The sequence below is a fragment of the Mustelus asterias genome, chromosome 3 (assembly GCF_964213995.1).
Source record: "Mustelus asterias chromosome 3, sMusAst1.hap1.1, whole genome shotgun sequence".
In the NCBI taxonomy this organism is placed as follows: Eukaryota; Metazoa; Chordata; class Chondrichthyes; order Carcharhiniformes; family Triakidae; genus Mustelus; species Mustelus asterias.
This window is the reverse complement of record NC_135803.1, coordinates 97593125-97605708: the sequence shown is the minus strand read 5'-3', so window position 1 is coordinate 97605708 and position 12584 is coordinate 97593125.

Here is a 12584-nt window from a genome sequence, read left to right as displayed (position 1 = left end):
CTATTTCTTTCTTTGTCTTTCTCCCATTCCTCTCTTCCGTTCCTTTCCCTACCCTGTATGCATTTGTTTCATATCTGCTTCCTCAGGCTGTGTCTTCTCAGAGTTTTTTTAGTCAAGAAGCCTATTTGTCAAAGCTGTTTCTCTCCCCTAATCTTGGTGGGTGTGAGGCTGGCTTTGATCAGCTGATTCTTACATCTTTGCATTTTGTGATTGTGAAGACAGTTTGATCATCCTTCCCATTCACTTAACCAGGTCAGTAGTTGGTGTGACCCAGACTGTGCTGTGACCTCTGGTGCCATTATTTACATGGTTTTTTACATAGGATAAACAATACAGAAACAGGCCATTTGGCCCAACCAGTTTATGACAGGGTTTATACTTCACCTGAGCCTCTCCCAACTTTCACCATGTAAACCTTCCAATTCCTCTGAATTAACGCTTCATTTCCTTCTTTGCGATGATTGTCCCTTTAAGGATCCATCTGCAGAGTAAGGATCACATGACCCGGGGAGCAGGGTAGGGGATCACCCTGGTGAGCTCAGGTTTCTGTTCCAGAATCTTCTCGGGAGCTGACTGCAGCCACTAGGCTACAAGCCTCTGCATAGTTTTACCCCGTAAAATAAATGTGTTATTTTTCCCTGAACGGGTGAACAAGAATTATTACATTCTTCCTCAATGATTGTTTAGCTTCCCTTTAAATGTATCTATTCTATTTGCTTCAAGCATTCCTTGTGGTAGCGAGTTCCACATTCTCATCACTCTCTGGATGAAGATATTTCTTCTGAATTCCCTACTGGATTTCTTGGTGACTATTTTATATTGATGGCCTCTCGTTATGCTCTTCCCCACAAGAGGAAACATTTTCTCTGTATCCACTCCATTCATTATTTTAACAATCTCAATTGGGTCACCTCCCAAGCCTAATTTTTTCAAGAGAGAGGAATCAAGCCTTTCAGTCCTTTCCTTATATATACCCACGCATTCCTCAGATTATTCATATAAATCTTCTCTGCACACACTCTCCCTTTTATAATCTGGCACCCAGAAATATTCTAAGTGTGGCCTAACTAAGGTTCGATAGAGGTTCAGCATAACTTCCCCTTTAGAAATCAAGGCCACTGCTTGACTGGCTTTTTTTTATGACTTTGCTATCCTGTGGTCTAACATTTAGAGATTGAGTTGGCTGGACAGCTGGTTTGTGATGCAGAGCGACGCCAACAACACGGGTTCAATTCTCAGATCGGTTGAGGTTATTCAACCACTGCTTTCTCAACCTTGCCCCTCGCCTGAGGTGTGGTGATCCTCGGGTTAAATCATCACCAGTCAGCTGTCCCCCTCAAAGGGGAGAGCAGCCTCTGGTCATCTGGGACTGTGACAACTTTACTTTTACTCTGAGATCCCCTTTTTCCTCTATGCCACCCAGAACCCACCTTCCAAGAAATAAGAGACCTTCCTGTTCTTCCTATCAAAACATACTATCTCCCATTATCTGTGTTTCAGGGGGATTAATGCCCAAACTAATAATTATGGAGGAAAATGAGAGTCATATTAATAATTGTGTCCAGTGAAAGGGTTAGCAGAGACAAATCACAAAAGCCTACACAATGTTTAACTGCAGGATAGTAAACAGTTAGTTCCAGGCACCTGACCTTCAGATAAGAAAGAGAGAGAGATACTACGCTGGGAAAAGGCCTTTAAACCAGGCGTTGGACAAGGGAGTGATCCATGTTCTAATATCCAGGCACAGCTGGGATGCCGAAAAGATAGTGGTAATGAATACTCAATTGAGGCAAGTAAAAACCTTACGTCAGTTGGATATTATAATTAAGCAAGCGTAAGGTGATTGTGATTGGTTTTAAAAACTATTTTTATATGACATAAACTTAATTAATAACTATGATTGGATAGAGATAACCCCTATTCTTGTTGTTGGTATATGCTAATTACTTGTAATAGGACTTGAAACTATAATTGTCTATGTATTTCTGAATTTTTCACTCTGAATGGCCTGAATGACTTCATTCAGAGTCCTATAGCTATAGTCTTCTTTAATAAATCATCTTGAAACCACTCTGTGACTTTGTCTGGCTACTTAAGAGGAACAATAGTTTTAAATAGAATATGAAAACTATGGTAACGGCCCTGTAACAGTTTTGAACTTCATTTGCTCTTTATTTATCCTTTCTGCCCGATTATAGTGACCGACTGTAATTTGTTGTAGACTTAACTATCCCCCTGCTGGCTCCACCCCCCCTCAAATCTTATTTCAGTTTTATTGTAGTTCCCAGTGTTTGTGCTGTACCCAGGGAATGAAAAGCTTTGTATGAGTAGGGAATGGAGCTGGTGGCTTTCAGTTTGTATGTTGAGACTGATGGATTCCATGAACACCACCATTTCTTTGTCCTCTCCCTCGGCAATATGTTCCTCGATATTTTATCTTGCTCTTGCTCCCAGAAAACACTGCTTGTTGCCAGGATACAGTTGCAAGACCACAGGCCTAGTTTATTATCCTTCAACTGCAAGACAGGGCAGTGAGTTCCCTGACTCCCGAGTTGGGAGGGGCTTTAATTCCAGTCTCCTCCCCTGGGAATGGTATTTGGAACAATGCTTGCAATGTCATTCCATCGGATTTCATTACATTGAATCCAGTGGGTGGCACAGTGGTTAGCACTGCTGCCTTACAGTGCCACGGACCCGGGTTCGATTCCCGGCTTGGGTCACTGTCTGTGCAGAGTCTGCACATTCTCCCTATATCTGTGCGGGTTTCCTTGGGGTGCTCTGATTTCTTCCCACAGTCCAAGAGACGTGCTGTTTAGGTGCATTGACCATGCTAAATTCTCCCTCAGTGTAACCCGAACAGGCGCCAGAGTGTGCCGACTAGGGGATTTTCACAGTAACTTCATTGCAGTGTTAATGTAAGCCGACTCGTGACACTAAATAAATAAACAAACTTTAAACTTTAGTTCTTTAAATTCACTTTGGGCATTCTGGGAAGATTGTTTCCCCAGCAACATCAAGGAGGGAGGCCACGAAATGGGTGTTCCCACGCTTCCCTGGGAAATTCCCGCCAGAGTGTCTTTGGAAATATTCCCTGGAACTCAATCCAGCCTCTGGAAGCTAATAATTAATCTCCTGAACCTTGATGCAACTGACCGAGAAAAAACAGGATAAATAGAATTTAAATACAATCTGATTTTCCTTCACTGAATTTGTACAATTTCCAGAGACATTTATGCCCAGAGACCTCGCGCCCTCCGACACTCAGACCCTCGCCCCCACCGACACTCGGACCCTCGCCCCCACCGACACTCGGACCCTCGCCCTCTCCGACACTCAGACCCTCGCCCCCACCGACACTCGGACCCTCGCCCTCTCCAACACTCGGACCCTCGCCCCCTCCGACACTCGGACCCTCGCCCTCTCCGACACTCAGACCCTCGCCCCCACCGACACTCGGACCCTCGCCCTCTCCGACACTCGGACCCTCGCCCTCTCTGACACTCGGACCCTCGCCCTCTCTGACACTCGGACCCTCGCCCTCTCTGACACTCGGGCCCTCACCCCCTCCGACACTCGGACCCTCACCCCCTCCGACACTCGGACCCTCGCCCCCACCGACACTCGGACCCTCGCCCTCTCCGACACTCAGACCCTCGCCATCTCTGACACTCAGACCCTCGCCATCTCCGACACTCGGACCTTCGCCCTCTCTGACACTCGGACCCTCGCCCTCTCCGACACTCGGACCCTCACCCTCTCCGACACTCGGACCCTCGCCCTCTCCGACACTCGGACCCTCACCCTCTCCGACACTCGGACCCTCGCCCTCTCTGACACTCGGACACTCGCCCTCTCCGACACTCGGACCCTCACCCTCTCCGACACTCGGACCCTCACCCTCTCCGACACTCGGACCCTGGCCCCCTCCGACACTCGGACCCTCACCCTCTCCAACACTCGGACCCTCGCCCTCTCTGACACTCGGACCCTCGCCCTCTCCAACACTCGGACCCTGGCCCCCTCCGACACTCGGACCCTCGCCCTCTCTAACACTCGGACCCTCGCCCCCTCCGGCACTCGGACCCTCACCCTCTCCAACACTCGGACCCTGGCCCCCTCCGATACTCGGACCCTCGCCCTCTCCAACACTCGGACCCTGGCCCCCTCCAACACTCGGACGCTCGCCCTCTCCGACACTCGAACCCTCGCCCTCTCTGTCTATACAGAGATGTAGTTAAATTTTATCGAACATGTCTCAGATGTCAGGTAATAAGGAAGCCACAAGCTGTAATAAAGCCAACATCTTTGTTCTCAGTCCAGCTTTCGAAGAGCCTTTTGCCAGAGTTCTAGTTGATTGTGTAGGACCGTTGTTGAAAACACAAAGTGGAAATCAGTATATCTCAGCTATCATGGTTATATACACTCGATTTCATGAAGCCGTATCATTAAGAACCATCACAGCCAAGAGAGTAGTGGAGGAATTAACCAAATTCTTACTGAAAGAGATACAATCAGATCGAGGGTCACATTTCATGTCAGGATAACTTAAAGAGGTCACAAATAGCCTGGAAATAAAACAGAATCAATCACTGGCGTGTCATCCAGAGTCACAGGGAGCATCAGAGAGGTGGCATCAAACTTTGAAAATAATGATGAGAGAGCATAGTCAAGATTACCCTCATGATTGAGACAAAGAGATTCCAGTTTTATTATTTGCCATTAGAAATGCACCAAATGAGTCTACAAGACATAGTCCTTTTGAATTGGTCAATGGAAATGATGAATCAGAACCTTTCAAATTAACCCAAGGAAAGTTATTGAGTAAGAAGTCAGAGACTACATTTTTGAACTATGTATCGAATTTCAAAGTAAGACTGAATGGGACTTGTGAGGTGTCAAGGAAGCATTTAAAGATAGCACAGCAGGGAATGAAAGCAATGGCTGATTGGAGAGTCATGATGTGGAGATGCCAGCGTTGGACTGGGGTAAACACAGTATGAGTTTTAACAACACCAGGTTAAAGTCCAACAGGTTTATTTGGTAGCAAATTCCATTAGCTTTCGGAGCACTGCTCCTTCGTCAGATGGAGTGGAAATCTGCTCTCAAACAGGGCACAGAGACACAAAATCAAGTTACAGAATACTGATTAGAATGCGAATCCCTACAACCAACCAGGTCTTAAAGATACAGACAATGTGAGTGGAGGGAGCATTAAGCACAGGTTAAAGAGATGTGTATTGTCTCCAGACAGGCCAGCCAGTGAGATTCTGCAAGTCCAGGAAGCAAGCTGTGGGGGTTACTGATAGTGTGACATAAATCCAACATCCCGGTTTAGGCCGTCCTCATGTGTGCAGAACTTGGCTATCAGTTTCTGCTCAGCGACTCTGCGCTGTCGTGTGTCGTGAAGGCCGCCTTGGAGAACGCTTACCCGAAGATCAGAGGCTGAATGCCCGTGACTGCTGAAGTGCTCCCCCACAGGAAGAGAACAGTCTTGCCTGGTGATTGTTGAGCGGTGTTCATTCATCCGTTGTCGTAGCGTCTGCATGGTTTCCCCAATGTACCATGCCTCGGGACATCCTTTCCTGCAGCGTATCAGGTAGACAATGTTGGCCGAGTTGCAAGAGTAGGTTGCTCTGAAAGCTAATAGTATTTGCTACCAAATAAACCTGTTGGACTTTAACCTGGTGTTGTTAAAACTCGTACTGTGATTGGAGAGCACAGACTCATAGTTTTCTAGCAGGGGAGAAAGTGCCAGCAATATTACCCGTGTCAGGCAAACCGCTAAAAGCTAGATTTAGTGGACTGTATCAAATTGAAAGGAAACTTAGTGAAGTAAATTATCTAGTACACACACCAAATGGACGTAGATCTCACATATTATGCCATGTTAACATGCTTAAGAGGTATTGGGATAGAGGAGATTAGTGCAAACATGAAGTGTTGTTAGGTAATCAAGCAGGGAGAATAGGAAGTGTCAAATTCTGACAGTGACTTCCCGCTCATTCATTTGGGTAATGAAGCTCTGGGAAATTTAAACAACTAGTTCAGTATTCTTCCAGATAAGAGCCGAGACAAATTGGAAGAGTTAATGCAGTCTTATAAATATATTTGTGGGAATAAATGAGGTAGAATGGAGATAGTAATGCATTATATAGATGTGGGGGTAACAGTTCCAATAAAGCAACATCCAGATAGGTTAAATCCAGTAAAGTTATCACAAGTACAGAAGGATAGTGAATATATGGCCCAAAATGCCATTATTGATTTGAGTTCTAGTGATTGGAGCTCCCCTATTGAAATGGTGCCAAAACTGGATGGATTACAGGAAGATTAGTGTCTTCACCAAGAGGGATTTGTTTCTTATACCATGGTTGGACGATTGCATTGAAAAGGTTGCACAATCTAAATTCATCACAAAAATAGACTTGCTAAAGGGCTATTGACAAGTACCTTTGTCCAAGAAAGCAAAGGAAATCTCAGCATTCATGACGCCAAATTTATCAGTTTATTTATTCAGGATGAAAAACACACCCGCAATATTTCAGAGAATAATGACTAAAGTTACTCCAGAACTAAAACGTTGGGAAGAATATCTGCAACACTTAAAAGAACTGTTTGAATGCTTTAGAGGCCAATCTCACTGACTACAACAACGATTACAAGAACAACAGCAATATTGACTTTAAGAGCAAATGTAACTATGAGAGTTAAGCATACTGGGAATTTTGGTCAAGTTACAATTAAAACACAGATGCAGGTTAGAAACTGTTGCAAGTTGTGACCTAATAAAAGCAAATTACTGCAGATGCTGGAATCTGAAACCAAAAGAGAAAATGCTGGAAAATCTCAGCAGGTCTGGCAGCATCTGTAAGGAGAGAAAAGAGCTGAACATTTCACGTCCCGATGACCCTTTGTCAAAGCTGAAAGGCATAGAAAGTGGGAGATATTTATACTGCAGGGTGAGGGAATGAAAGATGAGTCATAGCCACAGAAACCAGGGAAAAAGACTGCTAATGGCTGTCCACAGAGAGAATAAAGGGTGTGAATGGCCAAACAGCAGAGAAGCTAAAATGAGAGAGTTGTGAGTTGCAAGTTGTGACCTATGGTGTGGACTGACACTTTCTGTGTTGACCAAAAATGGGGAGTTGTTTGGGTTATGCTAGATTTGGCACCAGGATTTCCCGCCATGTCCTTATATGGTTGAGGCTATGTGGCATACGCGCAGTTTAGGATGAGCATTATGGAATTATTTACGAGTAACTTCATTGCCCTGATCGAACAATATGATCAGCTTCTGATTAGATCATTGGCTGAGTGGCAGAGAACGTTCTGGAAGATTGGGACAGTTTGGGGATAAAAGGTGGGTTTCAGCCGATGGAATTTTCCTGCCCCGCCCGCCACAGGAATCGTAGCGGCGGAGCGGACCATGCAAAGGTCCGTTGACCTCGGACGGGAATTTCTGCCCTTTACGTTTGGTTTTGGCATTGCAATATTTCAAGATTTATGTTGCCAGCAATCCAATTATTTATAATCCCCTAAAGTTTCTGCAGAAATTTTGAAACCGGAACACTAGGTTATTTCGATGGAGTTTGTTACGAAAGCCCTTTAATTTAAAAATTATTCATGTTGCCGGGACAGACATCACCATTGCAGATGCTTTATCACGAGTGTAAAATGACTGCTGGCAACATTGGGTGTAAATGCTCTGGGTATATTTCTCTCAAAGGGTCATTATTCTGTGGAATTCTCTTCCTCCAAGGAGTCTGGCTCAGTGAATCTATTCAGGGCAGTGAAACAGATGTTTGATAGTCAAAGGGAATCAGGGCTGTGGGGAGCAGATGACAAAGTGGAATTGAGACATAACCAGATCAGAAGGTGGAACAGGTTCAAAGGACTGAATGACCTATTCCTGCTCCTAAATCCTATGTTACTATGTTATTCTTGAAACTTCTAATTAAAAGTCTGTACCATTCCATACCAATCTTCCTTTTCCGTTTCTTTAACTAACTGTGTTAAAGGTCTCAAATAAATGAAGCGTGCCTTTTCATTAAGGATCTAAATTGATGTGTACCTCCCTGCTTAACAGGGAAAGGTTAAAGGTTACCATTAAAACATTTGAAGGCTTCAGGTTGATCTGGTTGGCCTCTTACCCCACAACTATTGCGAACATGCTCCCTGCTACTGGGCACTTCCCTCCTCAACTCCACTGATCAGGGGTTGAATTTTTGGGCCCTACCAGGGCAGGATCAAAGCCAGAAAAGACTGGAAATTACCGGCTTAGGCTGGCATACCTGCTTCCCAGTGCCATTCCTGGAGTTGGCCATCTTTGCAGAGGTGGGTTCAGAGTTGGCAGGGCTACCCATTCTCATAAGGCAGGTAGCCAATTAGATTCATCAAGAGCTTTGGTAAAAGAGGCCAGATTGGGTTTATCCTGTTGGCTTCCAGTTTCCTATACTGGCAGGGACAAATCTACATGCTTGAAGGTGATCTCCCCACCAGCAAGTGGGGAGCGCCAATGCTTCAGATAGACCTAGAGCCCCTTCCTACTTGCCTGGGTAAGAATCAGCCACATGTGTCTGCAGAGGGTCTCCCCCGGCACAGTGGTAGCCTGGTGGCATTTACCATTTTTTAATTAAGGGCTGAATGAAGTTAGTGAGAGGACACTTCCATGCTGACCTCTGATTGACCCTCCAGCGTCGAGAGCCCACCTGCCACTCTTGCACAAGTAATCCATCTCAATGCACATCCTTCTCCATGTGAATGAGGGGGCTACACTGTGAAAATCCTAATGAGTGACAGTGACCCCCACCCACCCAGGGGTCCCGACTTGTTTCCTGTCCCGCAGAGAAAATTCAGCCCCCAAATTTTGGGAAGCTCTTCAGCCAATGAAAGCCAGGCATACTGAGAAGGGCACAGAGGGTACCTTTGCAGTCCAAGGTTACTATAGAAACAGTATAACTATTCCTAGACTGTCTTCAGTTCAATTCTGGAGGTTACACATTATGGAGCTGGTACCAATACGCAACTCCTAGCAGACCTGTCCAACACCCAGCAGTCGGTTTGCAGTCAAGATTAATTGATGCCAAGAATATCTCCCTTTGGGTTAATTACATTTTACTTGGTTTTGACAGCCCTCTCACATCCCCTTTTCCTGCTTTCTTTCGAACATCTCGTATTCAATCTGCTCTTTCTTTCTGTTTCTCTTTTCTTGTACTTTCTCTCTGTATCACTCTTGCTCTCTTTCTTCATTCATTGCCCACTCTCCTGGCACTCTCTCTGTGCTGAGTTTCTGCCTTTCTCCTTGTCTCCTTTCCCAAGTCTTTGGAATTCTCTCCACCAGAGAGCGGTGGAGGCTGAGCCACTGAATATATTCAAGGCCGAGTGAGACAGATTCTTAGTTGATGAGGAGACAAGAGCCAGAATGTGACGACACACCCCGGGGTTTCCCGGTGACATGGGTGCACGCAACGAGAAACCCTATTGACAACGGTGGGACCAGAACACCCCCCCCTTCAGCCAATGGCAGGCCGCTCTGCCGCCACGAAACACACGATAGGTTGCGTGAAAACTTGTGTAAGGATTATGGGGTTCAGGCAGGAAAGTGGAATAAGGACCACACTCAGAACAGCCATGATCTTATTGAATAGTGCAGCAGGCTCGATGGACTGAATGCCCTTCTCCTGCACCTATTCTTCACGGTCTTATGATCCAGTTTTTCTTTTCATCTTCATCTCCCTCTTTTTTTTCCTCTCTCCATGCTCTGGATCTCTGTTCTTTCTCTCTCTTTCTTGTTTTTTCCCTCTGACTCTATTTTTGTCCATTTATTTTCTCTCTGCCTCGTTTTCTCTCTCCCTCTCTCTCTCTCACACACAAACAAACACACACACACATACACAAACACACATAAACACACACACACAAACACATACACACACACACACACACAAACAAACACACACACACGCATACACTCACACACATACACGCACACACACATACACACACACACGCTCTATTGTTCAATCAGTTCCCTCCTTTCAGGTGAGTGACATTTCAGTCGTTTCAATCAGGATTAGCACACCTGTAAGAAGTCTCACAACACCAGGTTAAAGTCCAACAGGTTTATTTGGAATCACGAGTTTTTGGAGCACTGCTCCTTCATCAGATGAGTGGAGAGGTAGGTTTCACAAACACGGCATATATAGGCAAAGACACAATTGCAAGATAATGGTTGGAATGCGAGTCTTTACAGGTAATCAAGTCTTTACAACTACAGACAGTGCGAGTGGAGAGAGGGATAATCACAGGTTAAAGAGGTGTGAATTGTGTCCAGCCAGGACAGTTAGTAAGATTTTGCAAGCCCAGGCCAAATGATGAGGGTTACAGAACTGTCCATTCACCTGATGAAGAAGCAGTGCTCCGAAAGCTCGTGATTCCAAATAAACCTGTTGGACTTTAACCTGGTGTTGTGAGACTTCTTACTGAGTTTACCCCAGTCCAACACCAGCATCTCCACATCATTAGTACACCTGGACCAAGGTACATGGAAGGAAATGACCCCAAACGTTGTATAGTGTGTAAGAATAATTAAAGCTATGGGCAAGGTTGAAAATTAAACAAGGGTATTTAAATAGGCCAATGAGAATTGGACTAAACAATCACAAGAACACAATTCTCAAGTATTTTTGATCTCCACAGATTCAAAGGGCTACATTTGATTTGCCCCCACCGGGCAGGTTTTGGCAAGGGTGGTGCACATAAAATAGGTGCCAAATGACCATCTTTCCACCCAATGCGGATCTCACCCCCATAATCCGGGGGTAGGCGGACACCGGAATGGGCAGCCTGCCTGCTATACTTAAATAGATTGTCAAGGGTGAATTTGGCTTAAAACACTGCACAAGCCATTAGCCTTCAACATGGACAGCGGAGTGGGAGGGGACAACCTGATTTTTAAAATTAATTTTTCAGGGTGGGGAGGGTGGGAGCTTCTATCTTCAGAGGCTGCCCTTTGTTGTTGGGCGGGGGGAGCCCCCTAAAAATGAACCTGCCCACCCTTTCTTCCTGCCTGCAGCCCTCGGCCCTCTCCTCCCACCCCTCCATCCCATCCCTGACCTGCCCAAATCCTCCCTGTGCAGAGATCGATGGGTTTTCTTCCTCCTCCCTCAGTCCCTCAGTCCCGGAAGTGCCAATTAATTGCTGAGCCTGGTGGAGCTGCCAGCCAATTGGAGTGGCGGTGGCTCACGAGATCGAGACTTCCTCCCCAGTGAGGAGGGGAAGTTCTACTCAGCCCTTGGAGTAGGACCACCCACCCCATCCACCTCCTCCATCCCTTCCAGCGCCCCCAGCACCCAACTTTCATCTGATTGAATATACTTGTCAGGTATTTACACCTGACCATCCCTTCACATTGGAGTGTCCATTCATGTCAGCATACAGGCCCCAAACGACGTGCACCTGGTGACAGGACCCACCGGAGGTGCACAAGTAAGTGCAGCCCTCTGGGCAGAGGGTAATGCCAGGCACTGCCCGGGCACTGCCCTCTGGTACAGCCTGGTCATGGCCAGGGGCAGTGCAGGGGGGGTGGTTCTGTTTGGATGTGGGAGGGGTGCTGGGGTTCCGTGGTGGGGGGGTCAGGGTATTCTATGGTGGGGGGTTTCTATGGGGTGGGGGTGGAGTTCCGTGGAAAGGGAGAGTTACGTGGTGGAGGGGGAGTTCCATGGGGGGGCAGAGGTGGGGGGGGGGGCGTTGGGGGTGTACTGTGGGGTGTTCCTTCTTATATGTTTTTTTCAATCGGGGCGCCAGCAGGACATTGTGTGGCCCCCGTCCCTTCACTGTTTTTTCAGTGTCAAAAGAATGGCAGAAAAACCCCACAGCCAGCAGGCTTCCTTTTCCTCAGCTTACAGGGAGATCAATTTGGACCCCTAACCTCCTGGGATCTGACTTCCTTGCAGAGTTCTCAAGTCTGATGACTTGTTTACCTAAATTTCTAATTATAAGGAGAACCTGTTGGTTTGAGAATAGCGTACAGCTCCCTGCCTGTTATACTGCTGAGGTCCTTTGTCTGACTATTCTTGGGAATCAAAATAACATAGCAGGTGCAAGTGTTATCAGGTTTAGCTTGTTTGCCTGTCTGGATAGGCTGCACTTTCCTGGCCCCTGTCTGTGAAAATGAATGTATTTCTCACCAAGAGTTTAACCCTTTCAGAGACTGAGACAATTCCTCGGCACTTTGGGCCTCTCCACGACCCTGACGGGCCCTGACTCTCCTCCAACTGAAGGGAATGGGAAACGGGGCTGGAGCGATTTCCCTCCTCAGCCTTCAGTTAAAATTTCAGCTGAGCCTTGATTTGCATATTTAAATGAGGACATTTAAACAGTTAAACAGACTCCAGACTTCCTCATGCCCAGAATAAGACTAAACAATGCATTCATTAACTGAGCCATTGGGCCCCTCTAATTGATCCTCCTTCAGAGTAATGCTGAGGCTGATTGTTCAGTAATTGTTGCACAGTAACACTCTGTCTAGTGCGTTCGGTCGCTATAATAAAACCCATGGGGTTGCTTTAGCACTGAATGTGACA